Source organism: Vulpes lagopus, chromosome 12 (genome assembly GCF_018345385.1).
Source record: "Vulpes lagopus strain Blue_001 chromosome 12, ASM1834538v1, whole genome shotgun sequence".
Taxonomy (NCBI): domain Eukaryota; kingdom Metazoa; phylum Chordata; class Mammalia; order Carnivora; family Canidae; genus Vulpes; species Vulpes lagopus.
Window position 1 is genome coordinate 45,364,825 of NC_054835.1, and position 21,512 is coordinate 45,386,336.

The 21,512-nt window shown below is 38.5% G+C and overlaps 1 protein-coding gene across 7 annotated transcripts in view; it reads left to right on the forward strand.

The window, feature by feature from the left end:
- Positions 1-14,953: 14,953 nt before the first annotated feature.
- TANC2 (tetratricopeptide repeat, ankyrin repeat and coiled-coil containing 2) overlaps positions 14,954-21,512 on the forward strand; it is a 362,852-nt gene continuing 356,293 nt past the window's right edge. For 3 of the 7 annotated variants that reach the window (XM_041724731.1, XM_041724730.1, XM_041724735.1), the window contains exon 1: positions 14,954-15,140. The gene's annotated coding sequence lies outside the window, so the exon portion shown is untranslated. The remainder of the gene's footprint in view (positions 15,141-21,512) is intronic. The other 4 variants (XM_041724733.1, XM_041724734.1, XM_041724737.1 and 1 more) reach the window with 3 other exon arrangements.

Sequence of the window (21,512 nt, forward strand, 5' to 3'; positions counted from 1 at the left end):
AGCTAAAAATACTAAGTGATCACACTCAAGATGTGATTACTAGGGAAGGCGGTGAAAAGAGGTAATGTTCTGGTTTTGAAGGTTAGATGGAAATACATAGAAGAGAAGATGCACAGATTTTTTTCTAAGCAAGGAGAAGAACATGCAAAGCACAAAGGCAAAATAGTAAGTCATGTTCAGGAAGCTATATACAGACAAGCTTGAGGAATGGAGGGAATATGTGAAGCTAGAGAAAGGCAGAGGGGCAGAGGATAGAAGACATCAGATGTGTTTATTTTTGAAATATTGTTGAATTTTAGTTTTCTTTTCAACAGGAATAATCTTCATGTCAACAGCCCAGTCAGAACCCTTAGCTGATATAATGATGATCCCAGCTTTCTAGGCTACTATTTGCAATAATTTTAGCCATATGAATGTAATGGGGAAAACACACTGCAAGTGAATTATTTTTGAAATGTATTGCATGTTGACATTTGGGAAATTAGATCCTGAACAAAATGCATCCTGATTATTTGAGGTGCCTTCCCATCATGAAAAGATAAACCCAGTTGAACAATTAAACAAAAGAAAATCTGCATGTTAGATTAACTTAAAGTTCTGTCCTTTGGCAAGGTTCTTCTGCAAGGTTCTTCTCTAAACTTTGGTTACTATTCAGATGAATACCCGTGGGCAGCGATTATTCCTTGCTTAAAAAATCTGGTCTGAGGTGTCCAGATGCCCTCATTTAAACACATTTTAGGCCAGCGCCTGGCAGTAACTGCCAGCCTAGCCCCATCTTGTGAAGAATTCTGTTGTGCCCATTCTCTATGTACCCCATCAAATGTGACCCTGCTCAGCTACTTTCTTTTTCATTTTCTGGAAGAAGCATAGCCATACTCTCTTATGAAAAACAAACAAGTCTTCACTTCTCCATTCCCACTCAGAAAATTCCTCTGGCACCACTGGCCCATCTCATCATGAATATACATTTGCTTTAGCCCTTCCTCCTCCTCCAATAAGTTTTTGTGTTGATGGGTTTCTGGGCTGAGCCACAGTCAGTTCAGCAGCCCTAAATCCAGAAGCACAGATAAGGAGTGAGCTTGACAAAGGGCCTTCTCAGAGATACCATAAATGCTATTTCAAGGCAAAGCCTTCCTTGTTTACTGAATGAATCAAATTTGTGTGCTGAATAGAGCCATGTGATGAGAGGATAGGAAGATGGACAGGGAGAAAATGGGACTAACACGAAGAGTAGAGCATGAATCTGGAAATTAACTGGGAATGCTAAAGAGGAATAAGGATATAAATGGAATTGTGAAGGGTCCATAGTTTCCAAATTATTTTGATCATTGAACAAAGCATGCACCTAACCATGGTTTAACATATAAAATAATAGCTCCTGACCACGAGCCTATACTTTGGAGTCAGAGAGACCTGGGTTTGAATCCGGGCTTTACTGCACACCAGATTAATGATTTTGATTCCGCTACTTAACCTAAGTCCTTGTTTCTTTATTTATAAAATGTGAATGCTAATAGTATCTCCCTCAATGGGATTATTGTGAAGATAAAAAGATAGTACTGGCAAAGAGCATAGCACTTTGCCTAATATGAAGCAAGCACAAAATAAATGTTACTTTTTTTTGAAATTTATGTTAGTCTAATTTCTCTATGGCAAACTGGTTTATACTCACTAGGAGGAATGCCTAATTAAAAGAATCTTATGCTGAATCTTTGGGGGCAGCAAATTATTATGCTCTGACTGACCTTTTTTGGTGCTTCTGTATTTTCATTGAGTTGGCTTAAATCAAGTTGCACCTGTAAATATAAGTGTCCCTATGGTGCCATAGAGTAATCTTTCTTGTAGAAAGCTAGGCATATGTTTAATAAATGGTTAATAGAGTTTGTAATTTCCACAAAGCAGATTTGATGAATACCTCTAATACTCAAATTCTCTTCTAATTTTATATATAAAAATATATTTATATTTTATTAGTATATTGCATATACTAATATACAATAAATAATAAAATTGAAATATAAAATATATATAAAATATAAACATTGTGAATTATTATAATATGTAAATACACATAAAATACATATATTTTATAGATCGGGAAACTGCATTAGAAAGAGATTAAAGTTACAGTGCTTGCTGGATATATCTGTTTGATCATTTTCCAGGTGATTTATACCTAAGTATTGTCCAAAACTGAACTCATTATTTTGGCCCACAAACTTCCTCTTCTTATATTCCATTTCTCAGTTAATGGTGCAGCCACCTACCCAGCGACCCAATCCAGAAATCTGTGAATCATCTCAGACTTCTCCCTCTCCCACACTCGTCATCAATAACTATTGAGTTATTGAGTTTTAACTATTAAGTATTTTTTTGAGTCTGACCTCCTCTCCTCCATACTTAGCACCACTGCTTTTATTCAAGCTTCCCACCACTTCTCGAGATGATATGCTAAAACACACTAATCATGTCAACTCCCATCTTAAAAACTCAATGGTTCCCTACTTCCTCTAAATGAAGTCCAGGTTTCTTATTATGGCCCTCATGATCCCAAAGCACACCTCTGTCTTAATCCCAACCAAGGGGATTTAAAATGGGTGTGTATATGATTGTCTCCCCTTTTGGACTCTGGGCTCTTTAAAGGCAGAGGCAAAGTCTTTTCAATCTCTGTATCTCAGCATCTGGCTGTGTCAATAAAAAATTGTTAAATTCAAATGAAATGGTGACATCAGGTTTGAAGTCAGGTGGATGAGGTCACACTTTTTAAACATGGTCTTTATTCTTTAAAAAATTGAGATTAAATCTAGCATTTTAGTATATTCAGTGTTTTTTTTGTATATTCATAGTTGTATAAACATCACCACTGATTCCAAAATACTTTTTGTCACCTGAAAAAGAAACTGCTTACCTACTAACAGCTATTCTCTCTTATCCCCTCTTCCTTCCTCTTCACCATCAAGAAAGTGGAAAGGTAATCCACAGAATGGGAGAAAATATTTGCAAACCATATATCTGATAGGGGACTATTGTCTAGAATATATAAAGAACTATTACAACTCAGTAATAAAAAGACAACCCAATTAAATAATGGGCAAATGATTTTGATACCTATTTTTCTAAAAGAAATATACAAATGGCCAATAAGCACAGGAAAATATGTTCAACATCATTAGTCATTAGGGAAATGCAAATCAAAACCACAATGAAATACTACTTTACACCCAGTAGGATAGGTATAATCAAAAGGACATACAACATGAAGTGTTGGCAAGGATGTGGAGAAATTGGAACCTGCATACATTGCTGATGGGAATGTAAAATGGTACATACAGCTGCTCTGGAAAATAATTTGAGTTAAATATAGAGTTACCACACAATGCAGCAATTCTACACCCAGTATATATAACAAGAAAATTGAAAATGTATACCCACATAAAAATATGTACACCAATGTTCATAGCATCAATATTCATAATAGTCCCAAAGTGGAAACAACTCAAATACTCATAAACTGATGAATGGATAAATAAAATGTGATATAGCCATACAGTGGAATATTATTCAGTTTTAGAAAAGAATAAGGTACTGACACATGCTACATTATGGATAAACCTCAAAAACATTATGCAAAGTGAAAGGAACCACATACAAAATACCACACACTGAATAATTTCATTTATAAAGTGTTCAGAATAAACAAATCTATAGAGACAGAAAGTAGATTAGTGGTTGCCTAGGGCTAGAAGGGTTGAGAAGAAATGGGAATGACTGCTAATGGGTAAAGGGTGTCTTTTTGGGGTGATGAAATGTTCTAAAATCTATTGTGGTGAAGGTTGCACTACTCTATGCATATACTAAAAACCACTGAATTATATACTTTATTTATTTTAAAGATTTTATTTATTTATTCATGAGAGACACAGAGAGATAGAGAGGCAGAGACACAGGCAGAGGAAGATGCAGGCTCCATGCAAGGAGCTGATGTGGGACTTGATCCCGGGACTCCAGGATCACACCCTGAGCCAAAGGCAGACAGACACCCAACCACTGAGCCACCCAGGTGTCCCTGAATTATATAATTAAAATGATGAATTTGATGGTATATGAATTACAACTCAAAATATTATAAAAGAAAACAGGCAAAAAAAGCGCAATGTATAAATATAAAACTGGCCATTTATACCTGAAAAGGAAAAAAGCAAAAAGAAAAAGATGGTTAGCCTGCCTTTCCTGTCTTAAGTAGGGCTAAACTGAGGATCTGATCAGGTTGGCAGGAATTATCACTATAAGAGACCATAGGGATTGAGGGTGGTAGAGAAGGAATTGTACATTTTCAGGTTCACCCCAAAACTCTGGTTTGAAGAATTGTTTCCAATTTGGGCTGCTAAGCCACTCTTGGAAACAGATATCTAGTCCTGCTTATTCTGATCAAGATCTTGAAAGCATAACTGAAAAGTGCTGGCACAGTTTATCCCAGCCCAAGATCTGACTTCCATGCCAAATTTAGCCTTTGGCAACTTCTTTCTGTTGAGAGTCCCTGGGGACTTGTTTGACCTCCTTTTGGAGTGCTGCAAGGGAATTCACTTCTGGATGGTGGCCCAGCAAGCAGGGAGTGGCTCAGCAGGCTGCCTAATCCTCTATTAAATTAATGATAAAGTGTACCCGGTCACAATCCACTGAAAGGCCAATTCCCTATATGTGGGGTTTGGACCAGGAATTTTCCAGATAACCAAAGGTAATTCCCAGCATTTAATATTATAATCATCTTGAGAGGAAATCTTTCGGAATGCATTGTTTTTACTCCTGCCTTTTTGTACTTAGGCTTTTTCAATTGATAATGAAAGTATTATGTGGCTGCTATGGAAAACTTGGAAAATATAGTGCCATTTTCTTTCCCTAGAGTTAACCATAGTTTGGTGTGTATTCTTACAGACATTTAAAAAAATCTTTTTATAAGCATAAGATACACACACACATGCACACACACTTTTACCCGTAGCAGGTTTTTTTTTTTTTTTTAAAAAAGCTTTTTTTTAAACATAAGTAGGATCATACTCTACCTCCTAGTCTATCACTTGCTTTTCTACTTAACAACATATATGGGAGATCTTTCCATGACAGTACATATAAATCTACCTCATTCTTTCTTAGGCCTGTATATCCTTCTATGGTATGGATATACTAAATTTAGTCACTCCCTAATGATGCATATTTCCTTTATTTCTAATTTTTCTTTATGATCAACAATGATGAAATAAGAACTCTTATACAACATCTTTGTGTGTGTATATTGTGTACATACAAGGTATTTTGGGGGAATGTATTTGAAGAAGTGTGATTATTTGCATTTTTGATACATCTGGAAATTATTTTTTAAAAGTTTATATTTTGAAATAATTTCAAATATACAGAAAAGTTGCAAGAGTAGCATAATAAACTGCCATATCCTCTTCAGCTCAATCCCCCAATTGTTATCATATACATACAATATTTGTTCTGATCCATCTGAGACATCTGGTCCATTGTGGGCAAAACCCTTACTTCTAAATACTTCAGTGTGTACTTCTTAAACACAAGGGCATCATGCTCTTATGTAACTTTAGCACAGGAATCTGAATCAGGACATAGAATTATAACTTTGAGTTCACACCAATTTCTCCAATCCAACATCACAGAGTTCTTTTTAGGCTTCTCATTTTCCACATTTATAACTCCCTTCTCCAACAGAGAACCGCTTTCACCATTCTTCATGTACTTCCTCATTTGTCCAATACCTCTGAATATGACAGATTTCCTTGCCATGCCAGTTGTCTCCTCTGCCCTACCCGTATAGCCTGCTGCTTGCTTGGCTCCAGCTATGCCAATTCTAGCCATGCCAGCTTCTACCATGCTGGCTGCTGCCTTTCCAGGCCTTGGCCCTGACCATGCCAATTGCCAGGTAGGGGAAGTTAATTACTTTTGAATGAAGTGTTGTAAGATATACTTTTTTTTCTTTTTTTTTTTTTTTTACTTTTTTTTCTTTAAATGAATTACCAGTATTCTCAATTATTTGAAATTCTTTCACATATGTTTGTGTCAGTAGCTGAGGATCTATCTTCTTTGATTAATTTATTCTATTTATGAGCCAATATGCTACTTTAATTACTGCGATTGGATAATGTATTTTGATATTGGGTAAGAAGACCCTCATGATACTTAAACTCTAGCTATTCTTAAGTATTTACTCTTCCAGATAATTAAAATTCCTATCGTAATTTTGGTTGGAATTACATTGAATTCATAAATTATTTGGGTAAAAGAGCATGTTTACAATACTGAGTCTTCCCATCAGGGAACATGGTATGCTTCTTCATTTATGCATTTTTTCAGTTCCCTTCAGTGAATATTTATAGCTTTCTTTGTGTGAGTATTGAACATATAGTTTGTTCCTAGGTTTGAAAAAATGGTGTGGGTGTGGAGGTGCAGAGTATCTTTTCATTTTCTTTCCAAATATTTTGTATGTTGTTGAGATGCTTCATATCCAATTCTATATCCTGTTTTTTAACTTAATATTTTGCCATACAAATTTCCTAATAAAAGTATAGTTTTTATGGTTGTATAATTATTCAACAAATATTTATGTGCCATAATTTATTTAACCACTCTTTAGGGTTGGTTAATTAGATTGCTTCTGATTTTTAAAATGCTAAATACTACTGTGATGAACATCTTTGTGCATAAATCTTTGTTCTGTTTTGGATTATTCCCTAAAATGTATTCCTATAAGTAACATCTATCTTATATATAACATAGATATTCCCTGACGAAGTCCTGCATAACACAAAAAGGGTTAGTTGAAATTATCTTCATACTTTTTAAAAGTTTTAATATTTTGCTCTTATTCAATTGCTTATTCTTACAAACTGGACCTGTATTTTTTCTAACTCTTAGTCACTTTTTGGACATGACTAGGAAGTAACAAATGTGGCATAAACAAATAGCAGTGCCATAACCGAAGCTGATGCATGAAAATCTATGTGGGAATAAAAGCATGCAAGACTGATCATGGAAGGTCATTATCTCCTTGTACCTGCAACTTCTGCTCTTACATTCTTTCTTTGCAATGTTCATTTGCACACTTGACTTCTTTGCATTTCTCAATGTGATATAAAATCTCTCACATCTTCAAAATTTTATTATGTGCCTTATGGAGCTATTTACATAAAGCTGAGTGCTGCATAACTCAGGGAATGTCTTTATACTGAATGTAATTTAATTTTCTTGATTCCTCAGGGTTAATATAGAATCAATTTTTAAAATTTCTTTCCCAAGGCCTGTGGAAGTATGGAGGACTGTTTTCTCCTATGCTAAAGGCACTAAATGGCTGTGTTTTTTGATCATGAAGTCAATTTTTATGTCTTTCTTCATCTCTGCCCTGTTTAAGACTTCCAGCTTTCTCTTCTCACTGCTATCTGCATGCCTGCATGCGATAGTTTCTCCTCTCTCTTCTACTTTACTGCTTTTAATTTTTTATGAGTTTGGATAACAGATTGCCAGGTCTTTTAAAATCGAATCCAAGTAAAAATTAATAGCCTCTGAGAAAGGGCATCGATGAATCGAATCTCTAGCAGTAATGGGCATGATCTTTAGGGCATGGACTTTTGTGATTTCTGTTTTGTTTTTGGAGAGGTCTTTTTTCATCTCCTTTATTTCTCTGGGTCTTTGCTGTGCTCCAGATAGATGGGATTATTAAATAACCAAGTTCCACATAAATGAAGCTCCATTCAATTATTATGTTGGTAACATTAAGATGCCTCTTCTTTTCCTCTACTGAGCTTTGATTCTTTCTTTTGTTCTTTCACATTATGTGTCAGGCTGGTTGACTAAATCTAGAGAAAATGTTAATTGGGCTTCAGATGTGCGAGATAAGGTCCAATCGAAACCTTCACTTTCCCTATGTTTTCTTCCTTGCACTTTTTTATTAATTAAAACTTCTCTATATTTCACATCAACAAAACTACAATTCCCTTAGATTAAAAAAATTCATTTCTTATCTAAAGAGTCTTTTGATTAAAAAGAAGTAAGTGTATTTCATTATATGAAAGAAAGCAAGGACAACTTACACAACTCTACTATGTTCTTTTTTTAAAAAAATATTTTATTTATTTATTCATGAGAGATACAGAGAGAAGGCAGAGACATAGGCAGAGGGAGAAGGGAGCCTGATGTGGGATTCGATCCCAGAACTCCAGGATCACACCCTGAGCTGAAGGCAGAGGCTCAACCGCTGAGCCACCTAGGTGTCCCACTCTACTACATTCTTATATTTACTTTTACTCATGGCTAATTGGTAAAGACTGTGATACTAAACCAAGATTGTGTGGTCATTCTCTATAAAGGCCAATCATTCTTCCTTTGCTTCTAATTGCCTGCCTAATATTTATTAACTACCTTATAACTACTTAGGTGCTTCGAGTGAGGGAATATGGCAGGTTCAATAAAACTCATGCAATACTGGAGAATCAACTAAAACATCATGTCTTATTAATGGTGGGTCAGTGGCTTCATCTTTGTATTTGGGTACAATAAATGCCCTTGATGATGATAATGTTTTTATGACTATTAGATTAAATTAAATAATGTAACATATGTGGGCGCCTGGGTAGCTCAGTGGGTTAAGTGTCTGACTCTTGGTTTTGGCTCAGGTCATGATCTGAGCGTTGTGAGATTGAGCCCAGCATGGGGTTCCCCACTCAGCAGGGAATCTGCTTGGGATTCTCTCTCTCCCTCTCCCCTCCCTCTAAAATAATAAATAAGTAAATCTTAAAAAAAAAAACATATGCAAAATGCCTATGCATAGGCCTATTATACTGAATGGTAATAGTCCATAGAGACTTGCTATGCATAGGCCAGGCATTTCTACATGTACCAACTTAAAATCTTCACATCAACCCTATAATATATAGTTTTTAATTTCCAATTCACAGATAAGTAACCTGAGATCTAGAAATGTAGAATAACTTTCTTGAGATCATACATTTAGTAAATAGTTAGCTTAGGATTGAGTGCAGTCAGTCTGGGTCCAGGGTCCTTGCTCTTAAAAGACCTGTGCTATCAATAGTCCCTCTGCATGAGTATTCATTTTCTTCCTTTTCTCACCTAACTTCAACCTGTTTACTGGTCTATTTCTACTTGGGTGACTTTCCATTATCTTAAATCAAGGATTCTTACCTGGAGCCCATGGGTGGGTTTCAATTTATATTTTTAACCCTTGAATTAATCAGGACTCTCATATATAAATTGCAGAAATGCAGCTCAAACAAACTTAACCATAGTGGAATTTCAATGAAGAACTAGGTTATCTCCTGAGATCCAAGGATAGAAATGTGGTGGATCTATGAACTCAACTGCAATTAAGGTATGTTCCCTCTTTTACTTCTGAGACTCTCTTTGCTCTCATTCTGCATTTAAGCACGTTCTCTTTCTCAGGCTCATGTGTTAGGAAACAGATCAGCTAGCTAATAGTATCCATAGCTTTAGCTACTATGGAGAGACTGATTTGAACCTCTAGATATAATGTACAAAAATTCCAGAGAGAGCTCTGATGGGCCCAGCTTGGGTCAAGAGTTCCTAGCAGTTAACTCCAAGGGTATCCATTACAAATGCATAGCATGTATAAGCATGAATAATTTTTTTCCTAAAAGGGAGGATCCATTGGTTCCATCAGATTCTCAAGAAGTGATTTGTAATTCAAAAGCAATAAAAAACTACTATTAACACAAAATATGCTGACACCATCTCTTTCTGTCTTCCCTTTCAAAGCAATCCTGCTGACTCCCCTGCTTCTGTCATAGGGAACATGGTCTTCTAGAGTCCTGTTACCTTGCTGTATTTTTATTTCTCACTCTTCTTTATCCTTTGCATTCGTTATTCAGTAAGTTTTAATTCTTCCATGCAATATCCATTGGAACTTTTCCTTTATATTCCCACTGCCACAATTCTTAACTATCAGCTGTCACCTTCTTTAGCTCATAAAATAGTAATATCTTCTTAACCAAGTCCTTATCCGTTGTCCTTCTATGCTGAAATCCATCCTATTAGATAAAGTTTTGAACACTGTCTTCTTATCATTCTGTTCAAAGACATCATGGTGTCCTCCTTTTCTGGACAGCACCCTCTTCAGTTTGGTCCTGAACCACTTTCCCAACCTCTTATCAGCCAGATATTGGTAAGATGTTACCAGATGCTTTATCTCTTGAGTAGTAAATTCTACTCATCTACACTTGTTGCTCACTGGTCTGTTTTTTAGATTTGTACCAAGTCTATTTGTAGTTCACACCAAAGCAACTCACTTCCAAAAGGGATTTATTCTTTGATGTGAGAATTGTTATGCTTGTTCCCTGCTTTAAATTTCTGTTGATTCTCTAGGGCCCTCCCTGGAATAGTCCTTCCTTTTTTCCATCTATATTTTTTCCTGTTCTACTTTCCTCAAGTAGCAGTCCCATACCATTCCAGGCAAACTTATCTCTCTCTCCCTTCTATGAATTATCACAAAGCCTACTGTTTTACTCATGTTTCAACACTTAATTCTATATTATATTAATATTTAAATGTTTGAAGAATTTTGTTTCCTACATTATAAGGTTCTAGTAGGCAAGACATCTCTCAAATTAGTTAAATGTGCTCTGTGGTACTTACCACAGTTATAAGCATCAGTAGGCACAAATACTTGTTAAGCATTTATAAATGTCAATATAAATATCTATGGAGTTTTGCTTCTTCATACTGTACATGAATTTTTCACTTTCCCAAAAAGAGATTTACTGGAAACTTCTTTTAAGTAGTAGTTCCTCTATGTGGAAATGCTTTAAAGTGTTAGTCTTGAAATTATTAAATATTTATCAAAAGACCGAGGTGGGAGTTAGTGGGGAAATGTTGAAGCTATTGAGTTTGGAATTATCAATTGCAGATAAAAAGAAATGAGATTATAAAAAACAATCAATGAGAAACATCTTTTACATCAACCTTCCAGAGATACTTTCATTGTGTAATATGGTTCACATTTTTCAAATGATGCATTCTCTGTTCTCATTTATATTTTACAGGCCTTTATCTTGAGGGTAGCTGATAAGAGGATAAAGTTTGTTTGGGTTTAGATTGTGGCTCTGCCTACCATTCAGTGTGATCTTGGCCTGATCATTTAACCACTCAAAGCCCCCCATCTAGAAAACTGAGATATTGGTGGGATGTTGCAAGAATTATGTAATATAGTATATATATATAAGGCATTTGGAAAGCATTTACAATCAGTAGGCAATCAGTCAATGGTGATGTCATTATTCTTTATTCAGTAGGGGGAGAATTGAGGAAAAAGGGTAGGCAATGTGAGCCTAATGGTTTGCTTAAGAGACTTGGAGGTACCAAGGGAAGACATATGCAGAGGTGAGTATTAGTGGGCAGAATTGATATACCAAAACGGGCATTTTGAATAGTATAGATGGTATTGACAAGTTGGGAGGTATAAGGAAAGGCTGGGCTAATTTATGTATATTTGCATGTTCCTCTTACATGGCATACATCATGTTTCCAAATTTAAGTCATAGACTAAATGATCATTTTGACTAGAATAGATTTTCAGTAGGTGTAAAAATGAGCATTCTCAAGATTTTAGGTATTATTGATGGAAAAGAAAACCAGGGAGAAGAGCTGAAAACGGGTGACTTCTCTCTACAATGTTGTTCACCACCCCAACTATACCCCTCTGTCAGGGACAGAGGGTTTCCTCCAAAAAGTTTAAGTATAACAGCAAATTACAAGACTTAACAGGAGTATTATGTGGAAGAGAATGGGCTGAATAGAATTATGCCGGATGATCAAAACAGCAAGGCAGTGAGTTCATTCAGTGGGTACTAGCACTGCTCAGTGTGAACATGGGATCTGGGAAAGGTCAGCCAAAAGAAATGGAGACTGATCTTTGGGAGTGAGATGAGGACAATGAGTCAGAGTTACTCACTTCATCCGAGCAAGAGACCCTGTGGGTCACAGCTATTAGAGCTTACTGTGGGAAAATCTAATAAAGCAAGCTCTGCTGCTAAACTGAACAATTACAGTGTTTTTTTAATTTCCAGGAAACATGGACTTCAAGGTTTTTATTTTGTGAATTGTTATTAAACTTTTGGTGCTTTCTACTTTGTGAAAGTTGGAAACAAATTTTAAAGGAAAAACACGGGCCTATTCTCAAAAATACAGTTTTTGAAATATGTGAGAGATTTGCATAAACATTATATAGCCAGATTTAGTGCTGGTAAAATTGTCATGTCCATATGGCAGAATTAAATCTATCAATATATATTTTTTAAAGATTTTATTTATTCATGGGAGACACACAGAGAGAGAGAGAGGCAGAGACACAGGCAGAGGGAGAAGCAGGCTCCATGCAGGGAGCTTGACGTAGTACTAGATCCTGGATCTCCAGGATCAGGCCCTGGGCTGAAGGCAGCCCTAAACTGCTGAGCCACCCTGGCTGCCCCAAATCTATCAATATTTCATGGTGTTCTACAATGCACACAATAAATTTGTACTATTTGTACTAAGTACTGCCACCTAAACTAGTTTGAAAACTAACACATTACACCCCGGACTGCCTTTCCTTATTTCTTGTGGGAAGAAATGTTATTAGCTTCAGTGAAACTCACAAAGGTTGAGACACAAAATAATCTTTGAAATAAGCAAACAAACAAAAAAACCTCAAAGGAGAATTGAATAGGGTAAATCTGAGTGCCAGAAGAATAAGGTAACAATAGCTACTGCTTCCTAAGCACTTACTACATACCAGGCTCCATGCTATTTTTCAAAGATAATCTCATTTAATTTTTACAACCATCCTGTGAGGTATCATTAACCACATTAGAGAGATGAAGAAAAAAAGGCTCAGAGACTTGCTTAAGGTCACATAGCTGGTAAGTGGTGGGTGACACTGAGATTTAAATCCGTTTCCAGACTCCAATCATGATGTTGTAGTGCTTCTTTGTGTGTATGAATAAATCTTTTTGCATATATATTAGCCCTCGTAATCATTAGGTAGGTCAAGATAGTGAACATCTCCACCAACCTGGAAGGCTCCCTCCTTCCCTGTCAAATCCCCCGTAAATAATCACTACCATGCCACTAGCCCTGTCAAGTCCCCCATAAGTAATCACTACCATGCTACTATCACCACAGAGAGGTTACAGCAGGAGTAATCTAAGGTTTTGGAGTTATCTCCAAAAGATTCCATATATCAATCCTTTACCTTGCTGTTTTAGCTGTAGTGTTCAAAGCTGCTCTAGCTCTAACTTTTCAAGCATTCATTATAGACTAGCTGTTGAAATGCCTTCATAGTCAATTTCTTTTATTATTCTGAAGTTAATACTTTTTTTTTTTTTTAAACCAAAGAAAGTCCTGGATGAAGTAGATTCAAAGAACTGTGAGCAAACAAACAAACCAAACTATCTTAGAAACACCATAGACACAGATTCCTTGACTGAGGTAATTTGGGGCATCTATTTCCGGTCATGGCATCTCATTAGGAAACATCACCACGAAAGGTGGTTTGACTTTAGGGAAGGGAAGAGTAGCCAGGCGGAGTATGTAATAGTGATTGCTCTGCATCATCTTACAGCACACGAAAACACTGACGTCCAGATATCTTCCACAGTTGACTTATGACACAAGAGAAAGAAAAACGGGAAGAAGATCTAGGTGGAGGGGTAATGGGGGGAAGTAAGACCTCCGAGGAGGCTTTATTGTGGTAGCTTTCCGTGCCTTGCCCACTAGCTCCGAAAACCACATTACTTCTCGTCCAACCTGGCAGGAACAGAAGCAGCGTCACAACTTCACCTCAGGCTCTCAAGCTGTGGTTGGTGAATTTTCAGCAATTATTCTGCAGAACTAGTCTCCCTTCTCTCTCGTCCCTCCCCACCCACCTACCCACCCATAATGGTTGTGCGCCTCATTCTGATTCCCACCACAGCCAACTGTGGCTTTGGAAGCAGTTTATAGAATATAATTGAGGATCAGGCAAGGAACAGCCGACATATGTAGGGTTTGGTGACTCCAGGAGTGATGTGTTCGTAAGGTGACTGAAGTGGGGGAAACCTAGGGGGACGTTTTGCCCATGAACAGCAGGAGGACAGGCCCAGAAGTGGGCGCACGTGACAGCAGCAGCACCTCGAGAGTGACATCACCCCTCTGGGGGGCGGAGCCGAACTATTTAGGGCCTTGTCTGCTATTGAGCTTCCACCCCTCTTTCCCACCAAATGCCCTCGACCCCACCAGGCAGAGCCCCCTGAGGAAACGAGAAATGCCCAGACCTCACAGAGCTGCAGAGTCAGGGCCCGACCTCTCCGCGCAGGGAAGGGTTCGGTCTTCAAGCTCTCTTCCAGCCGCTCCCCACCCCCAGACTGTGGAGGGGGCGGGGGCGCGCGCGCTCCACCACGCACGCGCCCCCACGCACGCGCTCTCCCTCCGCGCTCGCGCTCCTCCCCACCCCGGCCCGGAGGGGGCGGGGCTGCGGGCGGCCTGGGAGGGTGCGACGCCCCCGGCGCGGCGGCGGCGCTAGCGAGCGGCCGGCCGGGCGCGGGGTGCTGGGTGCGCTGCTCTGGCGGGGCCCGCTGGCACTGCCGCCTCGCGCTAGCCGCCCGCCGGGCGGGGGAAGGTGCGAGCACTCTGAGCGCGGGGGCTCGGGGCTGCCGGCGCTGCCCTCCCGCCGCCGCCCTCCGCGCCTCCTCTGGGCGGCCCCGCCCCCGTTCCCATCCCCCTCGCGCTCACCTCCCGGCTGTGCCGCGCGCGAGGCGGAGCGAGGCGCCCGCCGCAGCTGCCGCCGCCGCCGCCACCGCCGCCGCCACCGCCGCCGCCGCCGCCGCCGCCGCCGCCGCCGCCGCCGCGCTGAGGGGCGAGAGCTTGCACCCGCGCTGCCGCTGACAGGAGGACCGCCGCGGGCTGCGCTTGCCCGCCGCGAGGCCCCGCCGCGCCTTTCCGGGGCGCAGACCCACCGCGGGCGTCGGAGCGCAGCGAGGTGCTCTGGGAATCGCGGGCGGCGCCGGCGGGCGGCGCGGTCCTCACTGGGGATCCCGGGGACTGGGGCTTGGCCCCGAGGTGCAGCGAGCCCCTCAGAGCCGCAGGTAAGAGACCGAGGGAGCGGCGGAAGGAGGGGTCGCCTTAGTGACAGGGGCGTTCGCCTCCACCGCCTCGGCTCCTGGGAGAGGGGCGGGGGCGAGCTGGGAAACAGCGAAACGGGCAGCGAAGTGCCTCCGGCGTCCAAGGTGTGGGGAAGGTTGGCTCCAAATGTGGCACCCAGGGTGGCTTCCGATGGGGCGGGGGACGGTCACTTCGATGTCACCGAAGGTGTCGTGGAATTCGGTACCGAGAGAGGCTCTAGATGCCGGGGACCCAGGGTGAGATGCGAGGCAGATTGCTAAACGTGGCAGGCAATGTGGTGCAGAGCGAGTTGCAAAATGTGCCCCCAGAATGCAGCATAAAAAGTAGTTGTGAAATGTGCCAGGTAAGGCTCAGGGTGGGTTGGCCTGTGTGGCATTGAAATTCATGGTAGAAGTGTTGTGAGCGATATTAACAGTCCCCCTGGGAAAGGAGATGTGGTGTAAGAAAAAGATTAATAAGGCTCATTGCTAGATATTTTATCTCAGGAAATCGAGAGGAGCTAGGATATGCTATTTTTTGAGATAGAGATAGTACGTACCCACGTGAAAGAAAAAAAAAAGCATATCGTGTCTGGTTGTGAGATGGGAAAGAAAAAATAGGGCTAAAATAATTCCAGGTTTTGCCGTCAGCTTGTAGAGCACCGATATAATCGTGTCCTTTTATTTCAGTTGTGGAATGTTTAAAATGGGTTTCACAAAATATAAACAGTGATAACATTAGGAAGATTGGGTATTTTGGGTGTCTTTCTACTCTGTTCTCTGCTCCTCTCCAGGAAAAGAAAAACAATAAACAAAAAAACCCCACACCACATCCTGATTGTAATTCTGGGTTCAAGATCATTAGGCAAAGGGATTTATTTTTTCCTATGTGCCCCGTCTTCATTTTCACACAGGTGAAAATATCTGGAATGAGGAAAACAAAACAATATGGTGAACAAAAGGGATAAATTTTCAGGCATTTTGAGGGGTTGGAGCCAAAAGCTATTGCAGTGGTTAATTACAGTGAATGACAGTAGTGCTATATTCTTGCATGTTCTTGGTGTTGAGGTGGCAAAATAGGGGAAAAAATTGAATACAGTAAATGTAGCATAAAAAGCAGCAACATGGATACTGTCAGTGGAGCACTTCTTGCAGCGTTTCCCAGGTATATCATCCTAGGAATGTGAGCCCAAGAATAAAATATTAAATATTCTTTCTCTGTTTCTTTCTCTACGTATGAAATTATCCACATCTGTGAAACATTGTGACTTCCACTTAAGAAGAATATCTGTGTTTTGAGAGGATTGTCAGTAAATAGCTGGAATTTCAGAAGTAACAAAAGATAGTTCAATGAGCTATGTGATATAACTTACATATGTACGTTCAATGAGTGTCTACATGCTATGAAACAAACAGGAATATCCGAATGTGTTCATTAGGATATAGTTAATGATTTAAATTTTGGTGTTTTATGTTGTGATTACTGTAGAGAAATTGAATTACTTGCCTGAAGAATGTTGTTCTTATAATAGCAGTAAGTAATTTGCTAGATAATCTGAAAATTCATACTGATTGGCTTCCTCTTGCATCCACATTCAGCCACTAAGGGATCATTTGCTTCAAAGACAAAACTGGATTTTCCTTCGTGGTTAATTTTGGGTTTTAGTGTTTTCTATAGATATGGCCCTCACCTTGAGGCTATGTTGGGGCTAAAGCAGAGAGGAGAGGGCCAGAGGAGAATAAAGAGCAGTTCTGTTGGGTCTTCCTGTTTTGTTCTGACTGTAAGCCATATGTACTGCCACCCCCTACTGTCTGTAGGAAGAGGTGTTGCAGAGCCCCATTCTTTTCTTGTTATCACTGCCCCCTTGTGTAAGGGAAGAAATTGATAGTTGCACTTGGGAAAACCACTTTCCCCAGATTGTTCTTGAGAGTGGTTATGTGGCTCTATTAGTCATCTATTCTTTTCAGAGTTGCAGGGGTTTAAACTTACTGTTAATCAGGCTTCAGATTTAATGTCTGTTTTTAATAATACCTAGTTTTAGTCAGTAATTCAAATTGTTCAGAATGTTTTTAATATGCTTGGAAAGATGGAGTACTATTACTAGTAGAAGTAGGTGTAATAGCTCACCCTGATATAGCACTTACTCTGTACTAGTCCTGTTATTCATGTTTTAATCAATTTCAACACCCTATGAAGTATGTCCTGTTTATTTACGTTTTACTGATGAGAAACCAAAACACAGAGATGTTCAATAACTTGCATTGGCCAGTCAAGAATCAGATTTAGCTGGCAAGTGGAAGAGTTGTTGCAATTCAGTAGGTATGTAGTAAGACATATAAATGTTAAGCCTATGAATATACCAAAAATAGTTACTTATAGTATGAACATTTCTCTTACAGGATTTACTTTTGTAATTTATCTCTGGGATTGTGAGTAGAGGAATATTAGTACTTTTTATGTGATTAAGGAAATATTTGCAATGGAGGTTGGTTTGGGGGGAACTTTAGAGATACAAAGTTACTTTCAAGTAGTTTGGTGTGTGTGTGTACATAGTGTGCAATAAAGGTTTACTGGTGATTTTAAAGAGACAATGCAGCACATACACAGGGATCTACATACTATCTCTTTAAAAGCACCAGTAAATCTTTACTTTCTCGAGGAAAATTAAGGAGAAATGATCTATTTCTCCTACATCTTCATACTTTTATCTCTATTTTATTTTGAAAAGTAGAAAAAATGGCTTGGATGCTGGTGTACATTTTACCACTTCCATCAATAATCTTGGCTCAGATTTTCAGAAATACATATTGTTTCATATATATTACATATGAATTAGTATTTATTAAACAATGTGTAAATTATAAAGAACAGTAGGGGCAATTGGGTGGCTCAGTTAGTTAAGCATCCAACACTTGATTTCAGCTCAGTTCATGATCTCAGGGTTGTGAGATCGATCCCTGAGTTGGGCTTATGTGCTGGGTGTCGAGCCTGCTTAAGATTCTCTCTTTGTTTCTCTTCTCCTAAAAAAAGAAAAAAGAAAAAAGAATAACAATCAAGGTACCTGGGTGGCTCAGTGGTTGAATGTCTGCCTTTGGCTCAGGTCGTGATCCCGGATCCTGGGATTGAGTCCTGCATCAGGCTCCCCATGGGAGCCTGCTTCTCCCTCTCGTTTCTTCTTTCTGTGTCTTTCTTGAATAAATAAATAAAATCTTTACAAAAAACAAAACAAAACAAAACAAAAAAACAAACCAAACCAATCCTCTCTTATACTTGTAACAACTATTTTCTTCTGTAAGCCAAACTTTCTGCCATTCTGTAAATCACATATCTCATGTAATCAAACACTTCTTTCATTTTTATATACATTTATTGGTAAGGGTATTCAAGATAATCTATTGATTATGGCTAAGATTTATTTAGGATTTATGTTTATATACTTTAGTGTACTTAATAAATTGTCATAGAGTTAGATCATTCTCTGTATTTTAGATTGGTTGATAGTTCCTTTTAGCATACTTCACTTATGAAACCTAATTTGATGTTTACATCTTTATCATAAAGTTTTACTAATAACATTGTTAAACATTCCATTATTTCCCTCTTCCATGTTTGATTCTTGGACTGTCCCATGCTGGCTCTCTAGTTTTCCCCCATACTTCCCCATAAATACTTTTGCTTTTGTCATATTTTTTGAATGACTTTGTGTGCATTATTTTGAATGGAGAAGAAAGTAAGCCTAGAAAGGAGAACAGTAATCCCCCCTTATCTGCAAGGGATACATTCTAAGACACCCCAGTGGATGCCTGAAACCGTAGATAGTACTGAACCCATATATACTATTTTTTTTTTCTATGAGTACATTCCTACAATAAAGTTTATTTATTTATTTATTAAAGTTTAACTTATAAATTAGGGATGGTAAGAGATTAACAGCAATAACAAAATAGAACAATTAGGGATCCCTGGGTGGCGCAGCTGTTTGGCGCCTGCCTTTGGCCCAGGGTGCGGTCCTGGAGACCCGGGATCGAGTCCCACGTCGGGCTCTCTGCATGGAGCCTGCTTCTCCCTCTGTCTGTGTCTCTGCCTCTCTGTCTCTCTGTGTGTGACTATCATGAATAAATAAATAAAATCTTTAAAAAAACAACAACAACAAAAAACCAAAATAGAACTATTAAAACAGTGCATTGTAATAGTTATGAGAATGTGGTCTCTACTCTCAAAATATCTTACTTTGTTGAATTTATTCTTCTTGTGATGACTGAGATGATAAAATACTTAGGTGATGAGATGAAATGAGGTGAATGACGTAGGCGATGTGGTGCAGCCTTGGGTTATTTCTGACTATACATCGGAAGGAGGATCATCTGCTTCGGACTATGGGCAGTTTAGCGGGGGACCACCATATACTAAACCAGTATAGTTACAAAAGGGGAATATTAGCGTAGTTGATCTTGGAAAACAAGTATACATAAAAGAAATGCATCAAAGTTCTCTCCTTGTTATATTTCTTCCTTTTACGATAGAATTAAAACTGAATTTCTGAATCTAGTGATTGGGCATAGTAGTTGAATGTACTTACACAGAATCACCAATGTTAGCTGGAATATTTACTCATGGTTCCCAGATTTTATTTCAGGGATCTAGAACAAGCTGTTGCAGATGGCTGTTTACTTATCTAGTACTAGTCTGATCAAGGTAACAAATATAAAATAGTTTGGAAGTTAGTTTAATTATTTGGACTATTTTTTCCTTTGTGAATGAATTGAAACTCAGCATTGTCCTATCTGCTGAGTACTTGTAGTTAACAAATATCGTTATTATTTGGAGAGACAGCATCATATAAATATACTGTATAAGTAAATAGTCTTTGTTATAATATGAAAAATATCACCTGGTTTGTTTAAATAACATCTTTTGTAGTAATTTGTATTACATGAAGATTGGTTACAATAAAAAAATGAGTTGAGCTCTATATGATGATGGAGGGTACATATTCCTGATGAGTCTCTTTAAAAAAATCCATGGAAAGAAATGGGTTAAAAGAAGAGTTTAAAGACTTAGAGCAACATTTTCTCAACCAGTGGCCCTTTTCCTTTCTTTTAGATGTATTTTACCTTGAGTATTTAAGATTCAAGGTAATGTTAGATGGAGAACAATAAATTTGGGCCTGAGTTTTAGAAGGTTTAAAGCAGGGTGAGGATGAAATACATGGAAAAATTTTCTGGTAGGGATTATTCTTATTTTGGAAAGCTCTGTCTAATTACAATACCATGATTATTTCTGGAAACAAATTTATTAGGTCAGTTTATTTTGTTTAACAAAAATCTTTATAAGTCATTTGAAAAGTGTGTTTGTGGATGTTTTAAGTATCAGATAAGTTGCTTTTTTATGGGCCCATATGTTACAAAAATATCTTGTTATGTTCAGCTTCTGTTTGTCTTTGAATAGTTGGAGGTAAACATGACTAGGTTTAAGAGGCGAAAGAATTAAGTTTGTATTAGTTTTAATCATGCTTTTGCTTTACCCTTTTCTTGCCCATAATATTAATTTCTGTCTCTATTCAGTGAATAGTAGGTATATCCTATCTCTCAAACTCCTTTTTATCAGAACGTGAGAGATTCTGATGCCATTTAAATGTTGTTGCATTATAGTGAGCAATCTTGTTTTTTTTTTTTTTAAATCCAGTTGCCCTTTAGATATCTTTACTTTTTTATTTCACATTTATGTATCACATTTATGTACCTTTCTTTCTTAGATACTTTGCTGCCACAGGGATCTTTCTAACATGGTCATCTGATTATGTCATTCTTTTCTTCAGAATCTTATCACCTCATCACTTAATGGATAAAATGGAAACTCCTTAGCAAACCATGTAAGGTCCTTCATGATGGTCTGATCTTTGCCTTCTCTTTAGACTCATTGCCTGCCATATTCTTCTTCAAAGTTCTAGGCATCAGGAGATACATGTAGAGAAATACACATATGTACACCATCTAGAATATTATTCAGAGTAACTCCTGGACTATAGTTAAAACTAACTCTAAAGACTCTTAATCATAGGAAACAAACTGAGGATCACTGGAGGGGAGGGAAGAGAGGGGTCGATGGGTGGATGGATGAGGTATCTGAGTGATGGACATTAAGGAGGGCATGGGATGTCATGAGTATTGTAGAAGACTGATGAATCATTAACCTCTGTCTCTGAAACCAATAATACATTATATGTTAATTAAATTTAAATAAACAACAACCACAAAAAACTAACTCTAAAGATAAACCAATTTTTATTCCTTTTTTATTTCCTGGGTTGGGGGAGGAAGATTAGAAGGTTCTGTGTATGAACTTTAGCTGATTTT